The sequence below is a fragment of the Sminthopsis crassicaudata genome, chromosome 4 (assembly GCF_048593235.1).
Source record: "Sminthopsis crassicaudata isolate SCR6 chromosome 4, ASM4859323v1, whole genome shotgun sequence".
In the NCBI taxonomy this organism is placed as follows: domain Eukaryota; kingdom Metazoa; phylum Chordata; class Mammalia; order Dasyuromorphia; family Dasyuridae; genus Sminthopsis; species Sminthopsis crassicaudata.
The window spans coordinates 112,964,264-112,977,166 of record NC_133620.1 but is presented as its reverse complement, the minus strand read 5'-3'; the positions used below and the strand labels follow the sequence as shown (position 1 = coordinate 112,977,166).

Below are 12,903 nucleotides of genomic sequence, written 5' to 3'. Positions count from 1 at the left end.
GTCTGGTTTACCTGCATTCAAAACAATAGAAGCCTTTTTATATTTTATAAGGATAATAAAACCATTATGGATTGAGTACTTTTATTATATGATGAAAATCTCTTCTGTGGGTGGCCTTTTTCAAAGAATTCTTAGAAGATCTAGAGATCAATCTGAGTTTATCTAAGATAAATTATCTTTCTCTGTTATCTAGACAGAAATTCTGGAGGACCTTGGCATCTTTCTTCCTCCCCCCACTGTCATACTTGTTCTGCTTATTCCTGTACACACATGCCTATTAACAGCTGTTTTGCTAGCAAATATACTAAACAACAAGCAGTTAAAATAATTCTTGAACTGACCTATTCACACTCTCCTTTCTCCAGCTCTCTCTGTGTATGTGTTACTTACCAGGTACATTAAAATTCACATTTAAATTTCAAATGAGCTAAATAACCATTGCTTTCAAATAAGTGACTGATTTTTGTTCCTCTCATGTTATATTAATATTAATATCATGGAATCTTCTGCACCCTTGCTTTACTTGCTGACTATCTGATAATTGGGTTGGGTAGGAGTACCAGGGTCATCTTGTTTAGCTTATCTCTGCAAGAGAAAGAGTAGCCAATAATAAGGAAAAGTAGCAATAAAATTGTGGGAAGAAAAAATTGAAAAGAAGATTTAATCTACCTCTATTTTGAAACATATCCCAGAGAATCCATGGAGAAAAAGATAAAGTGTGACTGAGTAAGTTAACTAAACACATTACAGTATATGAGAGCAAATGGAGTTAGTCCATTGTACATGTTTAATTTCCTATTAGTCCCTGGCGTTTACTACCACCTCTGAGTTGGGGCATCTGTAAATTCAGTTAAATACAGTGCATTGTCTAAACATATCACAGTTCCAATCAGTCACCCTCGCTGCTGATAAGAAGACTCTTGTATTATTGAATCTACAATGGGGAGGTTCTGCAGGCACCAAGATAACAGCTAGGTATTTCACTTTTAAGTATGATAAAAAAAAATAAAATATTTTTTTCAAAGAACACGTTAGCTGCTTGCCTTTGCTGTTCCAACTCTGACATTTATCACCACTCCCTGATTTGTTTTATACTACTAGTGTGAATTTGGTTTTATGTGTGTTATATCTTTCATTTTAACCTAAACTCTGTATCTCAAAAGTGAAAAGAGAAAGGTGAGAGAGTATATATAGGAGTGTGAATATAAACCAAATCTTCAGGAACAAAAGAATCTATTTTTAGGTTTTTACAAAGAGATCAATAATTTGTTCAGAACCTCAAAAAAAAAAAAAAAAAAAGAGAACATATTCAATGGGTTTTTCTTGTCATGTAAATTGGATAGTTTGGATAGATCCCTAGATGTTCTTTTAAGTCATATGTTGTTCAATTGCTCATCACCCCATTTATAATTTTTTTGGCAAAATAATGGAATGCTTTTCCATTTCCTCCTACACCTTACTTCACTGATGAGGAACTAAGGCAAACAGGTTAAGTGACTTTTCCAGGGTCACACAGCTAGTAAATGTTTGAGGCCAGATTTGAACTAAATAAGATGATTCTTTCCTTACTGCAGACCTTGCACTCTATCCACTATACATCTATCCACTGTGCTATCTGCCCCTTTAAGTCATATTTAAAAGTTTTAGTGAAGTGTTCATTAGACTCTTTTAGATTATCCATCCTTTTCAAATCACTTGGATACTACTAGTAGGGTGCCATAGGGTAGAATACCCAGATTATTTTTCCCATTCTTTGCAGAGAATTTTACATATTTTCTTGTGTGAATAGACATAATCCTATGCGTATACATACACATTCATCTATGCATAAAAGCAATTTTTTTTTCACATTTTGAGAGCTACTCTTTTTAACTGACAGATATAATCATTTATTTCTCCCTAGTCTCATCTACTGGAATTATGTCTATCTGCCTTTCTCCATGTATGTGTGTGTGTGTGTGTGTGTGTGTGTGTACACATGTGTATACACATGTATATATATTCTTGTTCCTCTAAAATCATCTTCCACTATAAGCCACTCTGCAATATATAATCTACTCATATACAAATTTTGTACTTGGGTTTCTAATGGAGTGATTTATTTCTTTTGAGAAGTCCCCCATATGCCTAGTATTTACATATATGTGAAACTACAGCAAGGAAATACCTTCATTTGCTTTTATGAGTTTATTTTTCCTGTTTCTCCAACAGATGTTTTAGTACAGCTGGTATTTGTTTAGTAAATTGGACTGCATGCCATAAAACCATGTTCAAATAACATTAAGGATCTGACCAATACCCTTAGAAGCAAAATAAATAAATAAATAAAATTGCAGACCTGCAGTTCAATCTTCAGTTCTATTTTCTGAGTATGTTTTTGTGCTCAGTTATGTGTCTTCTCCCAGTTCACATAAAAGTGACCAAAAATAGGATGGGAATAGCAAAGCCCTTCTCTCATTTGATATCTCATGAATTGGCTTTTTTTTCTCTTTGCTCTGTCAATAATGTTGACTGCCAAACCTAATTTTTGCAATCAGAGACTTTTACTCTTAAATTAAAGTGGCTTAGTTTATGGCTGTTTGGCAGTTTTTGTTTGCCTTTACTGATTCTAAAATTTCATTTAAAAGAACTTTTGAGGTGTGCACATGTTTGGATATAACAATTTCAACTTTTTCCTTTTTCAACACATTTTGATGACCCCATAAAATAAAATGGGGAAAAGGAGTTGAAAGAATTTTTCTGTTCACCTTCCCTATCCTCTTTAGTTCTCTGCTTTTAAAAAATGGTGAGGCCTTAAAAACAATTTGCCAGACTAGACCAATAAAATGTATGTTTACCTTCATAAGGAATTGTTCTGTTTTAATTTACAATGAAGATGTCCTCAACTAAAAAAGAAAAGCCTCTGTATGTGTATTACATACTTACATAATGTAGTACATTGTTTCCACAGTAAATCATCACTCCTTTTTTAAGAAAGATCATACATTTTTCTGTGAAAATATTTTGAGTGGATTGATAGAAGATATCTAGCTGCATACTTCTCATTAAAAAAAAATCATTGAGCAACTTTTCAGAATTCTGGAAGATTAAAGTTCTTGAGTAAAGACTGTTTAATTATTTGTGCATATACAGTATCTAGTACTGTTTTGCTTGCATAACAGGTACTTAGTAAATACTTTTTCTTTGATTTATTATTTCCTTTCTAAACACTTATCACAAAAACCCCTCAACAGAAAACAGTAAATTTTTTTTTTTTTTGTATATGTAGCTCTTTGTTGGTCAAAGTAATTTTATCCATATTCTCTTGGGGCTTAAGAAGTTCTACAGCTTAATCACCTAAATCACTAGATCCATTTTTGTTTTATTCTTTTTCTCGGAATATTCCTATCTTATAATTATTTCAGGAAATAAATTTTCAACCTGATGGTATTTCTGCAACATTTTGCTACAGCCTATAGGAAAATTGACCATTTTCCTTCCCATCCCAGTTCCCCCAAATGGTGGAATTTCACTGTGGGACTCCTTTGTTCCATCAAATAGTCTGAAGATATTGAGTTAGGTGAACAACTATTGATTAAGAGGCACTATGTTCTAGTGGAAAGAGTGCAGAATGTGCACTAATAATACCTCAGTTCCCCTATTTATAGTTGTATGAAACTGGTCAAGGATCCTTTCTGGGTCTCAGTTTTTTCTTGTGCAAACTGAGATTATTGCTTTGACTGATGTCTTATGTTCTGAAGGTATGGCTTCTATGATATTTTTGAGTACTTATATACAGAGATTCAAGTATGTTGGCTATAATATATTACATTAGCAAAATGCAAATGCTTGTAATAGGTTAGGCTAGTCTAGAAATATTTATGAATTAATGAGAGAAAATCCCTTAAGAATTTCTGCATGTGGTAGAATATAGGGGACCAGGATATCTTAATTGGGAAAAATTTCCTGAAATAGGTGGGCCCTGAATTCAACTTAAAAATAGAATAAAAGTGTGAGATAAATGAAGTAGAGCATAGTTGTTTAATTCAATGTGTTTGTGTGTGGAGGAGAGGGATGGGTGCACATATACATACACAATTTTCAAAATCTTTGAATGATTCCCATTTTATGGTGCAGTGAAAATTTAGGTTGAAAGTTTTGGTAAAAATGTTTCCTGTCAACATACTGATTGTAATATACATACATACATACATATATATATATATAAAGGGAAAAAAGGTTTGTCAAACATTGAACAAGATATAGATAGATAGGTAGATCTGATTGTATTTCTTTTGTATTACCTTATTATTTGTTTTAAAATGCATGAAAACATTTTATAGATTTTGTCTTCTTAACCACAAAAATATTTAGAATTGATCTCTAATATTATAATTCAGAAGCTTTTGTTATGCCCACTATAACTGGGAAATTTTTTTATCCTAAGAAGAAAGCAACTAGATACTATTGTATAATTCTTGGCTATGAGAAAGGAATTGTCATCTACTTACCCTGTCACCTGCACCCATGATTTCCATAAGGTTTCTTATCTATACAGTGAGTCCTCAAACTATTTATATTAGTATGAATAGAGAGGTAACCTACTTGTTACCGTAAGCATGTAAGACAATATTGTGATTACATTTAAGGTCCAAGATTAATTAATTCCCCTGTAAATGGTCATGTGAGTCAAGAAATATCACGATAGGATGGGAATCACTATGATTCAGTTTTGTAAGTTCTTCTGGTATTTCTATGTCTTGTAAAAATTAGGCTTCATCTATGTATTTTGGCCCTGAGATGCTTATGTTTTCTCAATGGCATCTCAGATTTACTTAGCATGTCTGTGATGGTTAATAGCACAATGAAACCAAGTGTTCTTCCATTTATTCCATTAAAAATTTGGTAGATGAGTGAGAGAATGAAGAAAAGGATGTCCTATTATAAGAGATTTTGACAGTAAATTTTTAAAAAAGAAATAAGGAGAATACATAGACAGCCTCATTATACTAATTCATAATTATAGAATCACCCTCAGGTATATTCTTGGGTTTTCACCTTGAATTAGTTTTTTATTCTATCCACTAAGTATTCTAGTTGTTATAAAGTCTTTATAATTGATATTAATAATTGGCTTTTACCCTGAAAGTTCAGCATAAAACTATATCATATACAATGAGCAAGCTCATGGGAAACTCCCTGCTGCTTCACCACATGTTCCATATTTCTAACTCAATGAGGTGACTTGTTACAGCAAGCCTTATCCTCTAAGTGTAAGGTAAAGGATTAAATTTTTAGGTGGTCCCATGATAAAACTCCCTTTTACTTAACAGATATCTCTTTCTATCCTTGCATTTCTCTACTATATTTTTCTATTGCCACCTGGGGATTATGGATGAACTTATATTTGGGATGGAAGTATGAATCGTTGTATTAATCTATCCTAAAAGGAGATACCTCTATGCTACCTTAGATCAGATTCAAGGAAATGATCTGGGAGATTTGCAGAGGCTAACTTTCTCAGCCCCTCTATGCATCTTCCCGGCACCATTTCTTCTGAAGTTAGCATCTGGATGAATGTTGGGATATGAAACAGGGTACAACTTATAACTTTCATATGATAATGCCATGAGACATATTCTTGTTTTGTTTTGTTTTGTTTTTTTTAAGCATGGAATCAAAAGCTAATCATATTCCTCTTACTGAATTTTGCTCCTGATATACATCAGTTGTAAGAAAGATAGTTACTCTGTTCTATAGTTATTAAGAGTTTTTGTTATATATATAAATGACAAATATACCATTTTCCTTGAGAAAAAGAATTGTCAATTTATAAATGATAATATATTTAGCAAGAAGTTTCTCCCTAATTAGTTGCTGCATTTCTTTCTGTAATGCCTTCAACTTGCAGAGAATAGATCTTTGCATAGTGCATTCTTTCACGCTTTAGGTTTTGTTAACAGAGGCGATTAGTGTATGTATGCTTTCCTAATCCCCCTTTGGCTGTGGTGCATCTCGAATCTTACCAGCTTTAATTAACAGAGAAATTCTCATATTATTTTGGTACACTGATTACAGGCAACGACTAAGTGGAAGCCAGTTTGGTATCCCAAGAGATTTCAGTGTTAAAAATGCATAGGGTTCCTTTTTTTCCTCCTCTTATTCCATGAACTCTAGATAAGCAGCAGGCCTGAGCTAGATTTCATTACTAGCACGCACTCTTCATGGTCATCTTTTAATATTTGAAAGGATCATTTGTTAACTGGAAATGGTCAATTTTTTTTTCTTTGGCTTTTGAAATATAATTTTCAATTTTTAATTTGATTCATTTAGATGAAATCATTAATCAGGGTTGAAACTGAGTTAATTTTCTGGAAAATAAATGAGGTTGTTAGAATGAACATTATTAAGTGGGCTCTTTGTAAGAAAGGGATAATAGCTGAAAATATGGAATACTTCGAGAACTATAGCAGTTGTGTAAAAAATCGAAAAAGGATTCTTTTCCTCATTATGTGGAATGATTTATTTTATTAAGGTTAGATCTGATGATTTTCAGTGTTACTTATGGGAAACAATCCATTAAATGCATTAGAAATTGTAAATAAATTGATTAAACTTATAAATATCAATGTCTAAAAATGTATTCCTTTCCTCTACACTTTTAGGAAATGAAACACATCATAGTTTCAATACAATTATGAATTTATATGGAACAGCTTTCTCTTTTTTAGCATTTTTTTTCTTCTTTCTATACAGAATTTAACATTAATTATTTGATCAAATATTTGATTTTTCTCTTCATTTTTTCTATTTGCTTTGTCTAGTTGAGATTGTGTTTTTTCTTCTTTAAGAAGTCATATGGAAAGAGAAATGCTATGTAGTTTTATGGAATTTTCTGTCATCTTTGGAATCTAGTTATAACTAGTTATATTTCTTCCTTTTTTAGCCCCTCCCTTTTCAGATCACACATAGGGCATTGAGATGTGTTAAGTCATAATCCTAAGTATTAGATATACCAAGACTAACTAAAATAATCTTGCATAAGAGGAGAAATAAGACAATAGGCTTTGGAGTTCAAATAATGCATGAATCATTCTAGGTTGAAAGTTTGTAGACAAGTGAATATGGAGAAAGCCAATTTCAAGCTGTCAGGAGATTTGAGGAAGTGGTATTTTTTGCCTTTGGAAGTGCATTGACTAGCAAGTAAAGACATGGAGGGGGAAAATAGAGTAAATGATGTTTATAGTCTGATTTAGATGGAAATTATAGAACTAGTTAAGATAATTTTGAAAAGATATGTCAGATTTTTAAGACCCCAGCAAGAGAGTTCTGAACTTGCATTACTTAGGGTTATATTCAGTGATTTTGAGTAGACGAATTGTGAACAGAGACATCCTTTCAGAAAATTTGTCTCATAATGACATGTATAATTAGGTGGAATTAGGGAAAGATAGGCAGTTAAAGTATTATTACTGTAGTTCTTAGATGTCACAAACATAAAGCTTCTTCCCAGTTTGTTTGTTTTATAGACCCATTCATTAGGGTTTGGAAATAGTGGAGCTAAAATACCATAAGCTGAAATAATTATTTATTTCCCCATGTTAAGAATCCCAACTTAAATGAATATACTGACAAATGTAGCACACATGGGAGGAATTTTCATTTATAATAATGATTGTTCATGTACTTCTGCCTTGATATCCCATAGGTAATTGTGCTTCCTTATATATATTCAGCAAGTAGAGATGAGGGCTTTCATTAGTGTGATTGTAAGCGAAATTGGCAAGAAACAGGCAGATTTTTGAAGATCTGACTTTGAAGTATGGGCTTAACAATTCATTATAGTCTTGTTGTGAATCCTACCTATTTTCCTCACATCTATACTTTTCAGTGTGTGTCATAATGTGTTACTTATAACAGTAATAGCAAACTCGTAACGACGAACACATTTTGGGGAATAGAAGGTAACTATTATTGCAGATATTTGGAGTTCAGTGTCTTCATGTGACATTCAAATGTTGCAAAGATGCAAGAAAGAATCAAGATGGAAACCACCAGATTTCACAGGAGATAGATGGGCAAAGAATTCATCTCAGTGTAGTAGGTGGAAGGGTTATTTGAAGATGAGGGGAATAAATTTGCTTCCATAAATAATATTGAGATGGTTGATCATTGAGTCAAAGCTAGGTAGAAAGTCTAGTAATCATTAACCTGGATGATAAGAATAAAATATGGTAAATGTATTGGAGGTCTTGATATAAACATTCCATCATACAGCAAACCAGATATTTATATGCAAAAAAAGTCTTCTCTTTCTAACCTCAATACTTTTGTTAGAAATAGAAGAACTATTTAATGTTTGAAATTTTGTCTTGCCTTTCATTCTCTTTTCTCTCATTTCTTTTTGCAAAACAAATGTGTTTTTATATTTTTGGGATCAACCATTCAAGCAAGCATAGATGACAGCGCCCTTATTATCATCTTTTACATGTTGTTCTCAATTTCTCAATGCTGAATTCAACTGTAGTATATAAAACTTGGGCACTTAGATGGTGCAGTGGATAAAATGGAGGGCCTGGAGTCAGGAAGTCTCATCTGCCAAGTTTTCATTTGACCTCAGACATTTATTAATTGTGTGGCCATGGACAAGTCACTTAATCCTGCTTGCCTCATTTTGTTCATCTGTAAAATGAACTGGAGAAGAAAATGGCCAATCATGCCAATATATTTGCCAAGAAAACCCAAAAAGGGTTAATGAAGAATCAGACATAACTGAACAACAACTATATAAACTCTACTTATTATTGACTTAGTTATCAAGCTTCTACCTGTTCTCAGTACTTCTAAAACAGCCTTCATATCAGACTCACACTGATATTCTTTATTTATAGAAGTGTTCCTGTCATGTCTCTTCATAACCCTTCAGTAGTTTCTTGCTGCTTAAAGAGTAAAGTTCAATACCCTGCATTGAGGAGTAGTTCAAGGCCTTATACAGCATGTTAATGGCATTTTACTGATGAGGAAATTGAGTTTCCGTTGTGAATTACCCAAGGCCTGCTATTCTGTATGCCTGATGTGTCCCATCCTTTTTTTTTTTTTTTGTCTTCTAGCAATAGAAATTCTTCCTTTCCCTTAAAGATCATTTCAAATGCCACTCTCTTATAACAAGACTTCCTTACTCTTAACCAAATAGGTAATGTACGTGAAATGTATACATTTAGAATGGCACATGAAGTTTTAACCCCTTAAATCTTATGTACAGTTTTAACTTTTCTCAATCCTCTTATACTATTTTATTTTTTAATGGTTTGTGTATAGTCATAGAATATAATTCCACAAGGACTGGAATCATGTTTTACCTGAACCATATCTTCCCTAGTATTTTACATATATCCTGAACTTTATAAATATTTGTTAACTTGAATTGGATGTACTAGTTTTACAAATTTCAAGGTAGATAAGATGTCAATGGAAATAATTTCTGACTTTTGTATTGCAATAAAAGAGGATTTTAATGCTAATAATTTATAACAATAGCTAATGTTGAGTCATACTGATTTATAAGTCCAATATTGTAGAAATAAACATCTGTGGGCTAGAGGAAGCCAAAAATTGTAAGGCACAGATTCTTGGAGTAAATTGTCTAATATTTTGAAAATGTTCAGAGAATGAAATATTGAAGAGGACTATAAATTTCTCATGTCCTTTGTATATTTCTAATATTTGAAATAGTTTTTTTAATACCTAAAACCAGTTTTTAATTATTGAAGTTTCTTATTTTTATTGTTATGTACCAGTCTAACTGTATACAGAGATATTCTTGTTCACAAAAATCGCAATTCATATATGTATGATGACACTCACTGTCTTATCCTTGCAGTCTATAATGTTTAAGATTAAACAATTTAGGTGCTTAACATCGTGCATGTATAATTTAACAAACAGTTTTTTATCTCTCAGTCACTCCATATCTCTTATGTTCCTTGTTCTTTTTGTCTGTCTGTCTGTCTGCCTCTCCTATTTTCCTCTCTCCTTCCTTTTTCTTGATTCTTTACTATTCCCTATGATTTGAGATTTAAGAGATAGGAGGGTAATATTTTGCTATATTGAACCATGGAATGGCCTTAGTTTCACTTTGCCATATCTATGATATATTTCTGTTACTCTTATTTTAGGAATTGGGGTTAAAAAAAATTCCTGGAAATAATAGCAGAATGTTTCTTTAAATATTTAACATTTACCATTATAACCACAGAAAACACCCAGGAAGATTTTTCTCAGTTAACCTGCATCTCCCTGCCTTTTGCAGACAGAAAAAAAATAATAATAATAATACTAAGATTTGTATACCCATGATACTTGGGGTGCCACTGCCTAGAACTTGCCAGTTCATATTTGGCCCAAGTCATATTGTAGACAGATGCAAACATATGCCACTGATTGCAAAAAAATTAAATTTAGTTACTATTTGGATGAGAAAACCTAAGCTGCGATTCACTTATTTCTGAATTGACTGCATTGTGATGGGTTAGCCATCTGTCCCACATGTTAAATGTTCAGCCCAAGTGTTCTTGCCGCTATTTGATATTGGTGATCATTTTTGGCTGAAGCAAATGCAAATGTTTAGTGCCTACAAAGGAAATAATTTAGAGATAGCCATTTTATTACTTATTAAGTTTGTTCAGAAACTTTAAAAGGAAAAAAAAATAGACTAGTAGGTGATTGTAATGGCTCAGTGGCAAGTTCCCTTATTCCTCATCAGATTTCTTGGCTCAATTTTAAACCCTTTCAAACCACCTGCTCTGACTTTGAAGATAGTATACCACCCTTCTAAGGTCTGACACGCAGTACAGGCCCTTTTTGTTTTCACAAGCTGAATAAAGTGTTCGCATGAGCTCATTTACAGAGAGTAGAGTTGGCAGTCTTATCAGGAGAGGAGAAAGGAGCTCTGAACATGAAAAGCTATCACAGTGACAGAAGTCTTTATTAGGTTGGGCAGTAATGGAATGTGGTATGTACAGGATAAAGTGACCAATACCTAGAGCATTTAGGGAAAACTAGAAGAGTAATCATGTTTTATGTTGTTCTTCATCTGGATTTCTTGGTAAATCAAGTGACCCATGGGAAGTGCCACTTGTACAAGACGAGAATGATGCAGAGCAGTATGGGATACACATTGTGCAGTGAAAGTAAAATTGCTGTTCATCTCTGATAATTCATTGCATTCATACTTATAGGCATTATCAGTCAAACAAACACATGATAAAAAGTGTGATCTCCTTGCCCTTTTGGGATGACTCGAGAGATTTGCAGTTTTGTTTTCAAAACATGGTGCCTTTTTTTTCTAACAGCACCACTAGTGAATAAAAATTGTTTCTATTCTGAGTAATTTCTCATATTCCCATCATAGAAAATGTGATTTTGGTTTCTTCAATTGTGCTTTAAAGGAACAGAAATGTTGCTTAAAAATCTTGGATCGTCCTTAGCCTTTCCACCTGGTAGTGCTTAGACAGCTAATTAGTCTTTTTGTAAACTTGCTTGTTTCTCAAAATAAAGAAAATGCACTAAAATATGATAGAAATGTGCATATTGCACTTCTAACAGATTAATATTTTATGCATATTACAGTTGACTTTTGTGCTAACATATTTAAAACTATCTGAAATAATACATAGTTTATTTATTTTTTTATTTTTTTTACATGATGATTTTATTAAATATTTAAAAAGAGCAAGTTGCAATCAATCTGCAATTTCAGATGCAATCATCTCCCCCAAATTCTTTTTTAAATTCTTTTTATTATTTTTATTATATATATATTTTTTATAATATTATCCCTTGTATTCATTTTTCCAAATTATTCCCCCCCTCCTTCTACTCCCTCCCCCCGATGACAGGCAATCCCATACATTTTACATGTGTTACAATATAACCTAGATACAATACATGTGTGTAAATACCATTTTCTTGCACAATAAGCATTAGATTCCGAAGGTACATGTAACCTGGGCAGATAGATATTAGTGCTAACAATTTACATTCACTTCCCAGTGTTTCTTCTCTGGGTGTAGCTACCTCTGTCCATCATTGATCAACTGGAAGTGAATTGGCTCTTCTTTATACATAGTTTATTTTTATCTAAAAGAAATTTCTGGAATACTTTTTTTTTTTAAGTTGAAAGAAAACCAAAATGTAATTGTGATTGATTATGCTTGAATATAATTATGTAACATCAAAGTTTCCCTTTTTATACTATTTTAGAGTTTTTGTCATAAATATTGTAACAATTTCTAAAAGTAACTAGAGCTAATATGAAATAAGGGCTGCAGAGTTATTAAATGTCAGGTAAGATCTTCGAAGTAATGTTACCAGACTTTTAATGCATGATATTTTCTACAATCGAAATTCTTTGGGGGGGGGGGGGGACTGCAACATAATGTTCTGTTCAAACCAATTGGTTACTTCTGATTCTCCTAGGTATGTTACCATTTGTTCTATCATTAATTGATGGGGAAAAATGATTCCTTTCCTCTATGGGGAGGAGGGGAACAGGACATTTTTTCTCTTCCATATGAACTCATAAACCCCCATGGCAATATTTGACATAATCTAGGAATGCTTCTGTGCGAAATTTTCTCTCCCACTAAGATACCTACTATTACAGATTTGTTTGGAAATTGTGCAAACTTTCCATTCCTTCTCCTGTCTTCCTCACAGTTAATATTATTAAACTTCAAATCTGACCATTTACCTTTTGGGACTTAATGTTGTCCACAATGTGGCTGCCACCTCCTATTCCAAATAGTTTGTTATTTCCACACATTTTTATCAAATAGCTAGTGTCCAGTTGTTGAACCACTAATTAGAAGACACTATTATTACTGTCTTATTAAGGTATAATTATACATCAACAGATTATTGTGG

The 12,903-nt window shown here is 32.6% G+C and overlaps 1 protein-coding gene across 17 annotated transcripts in view; it reads left to right on the top strand.

Annotated features, from left to right (window-relative positions):
- ESRRG (estrogen related receptor gamma) overlaps positions 1–12,903 on the top strand; it is a 657,723-nt gene that overhangs the window by 562,216 nt on the left and 82,604 nt on the right. The gene's annotated exons all lie outside the window — the stretch shown is intronic.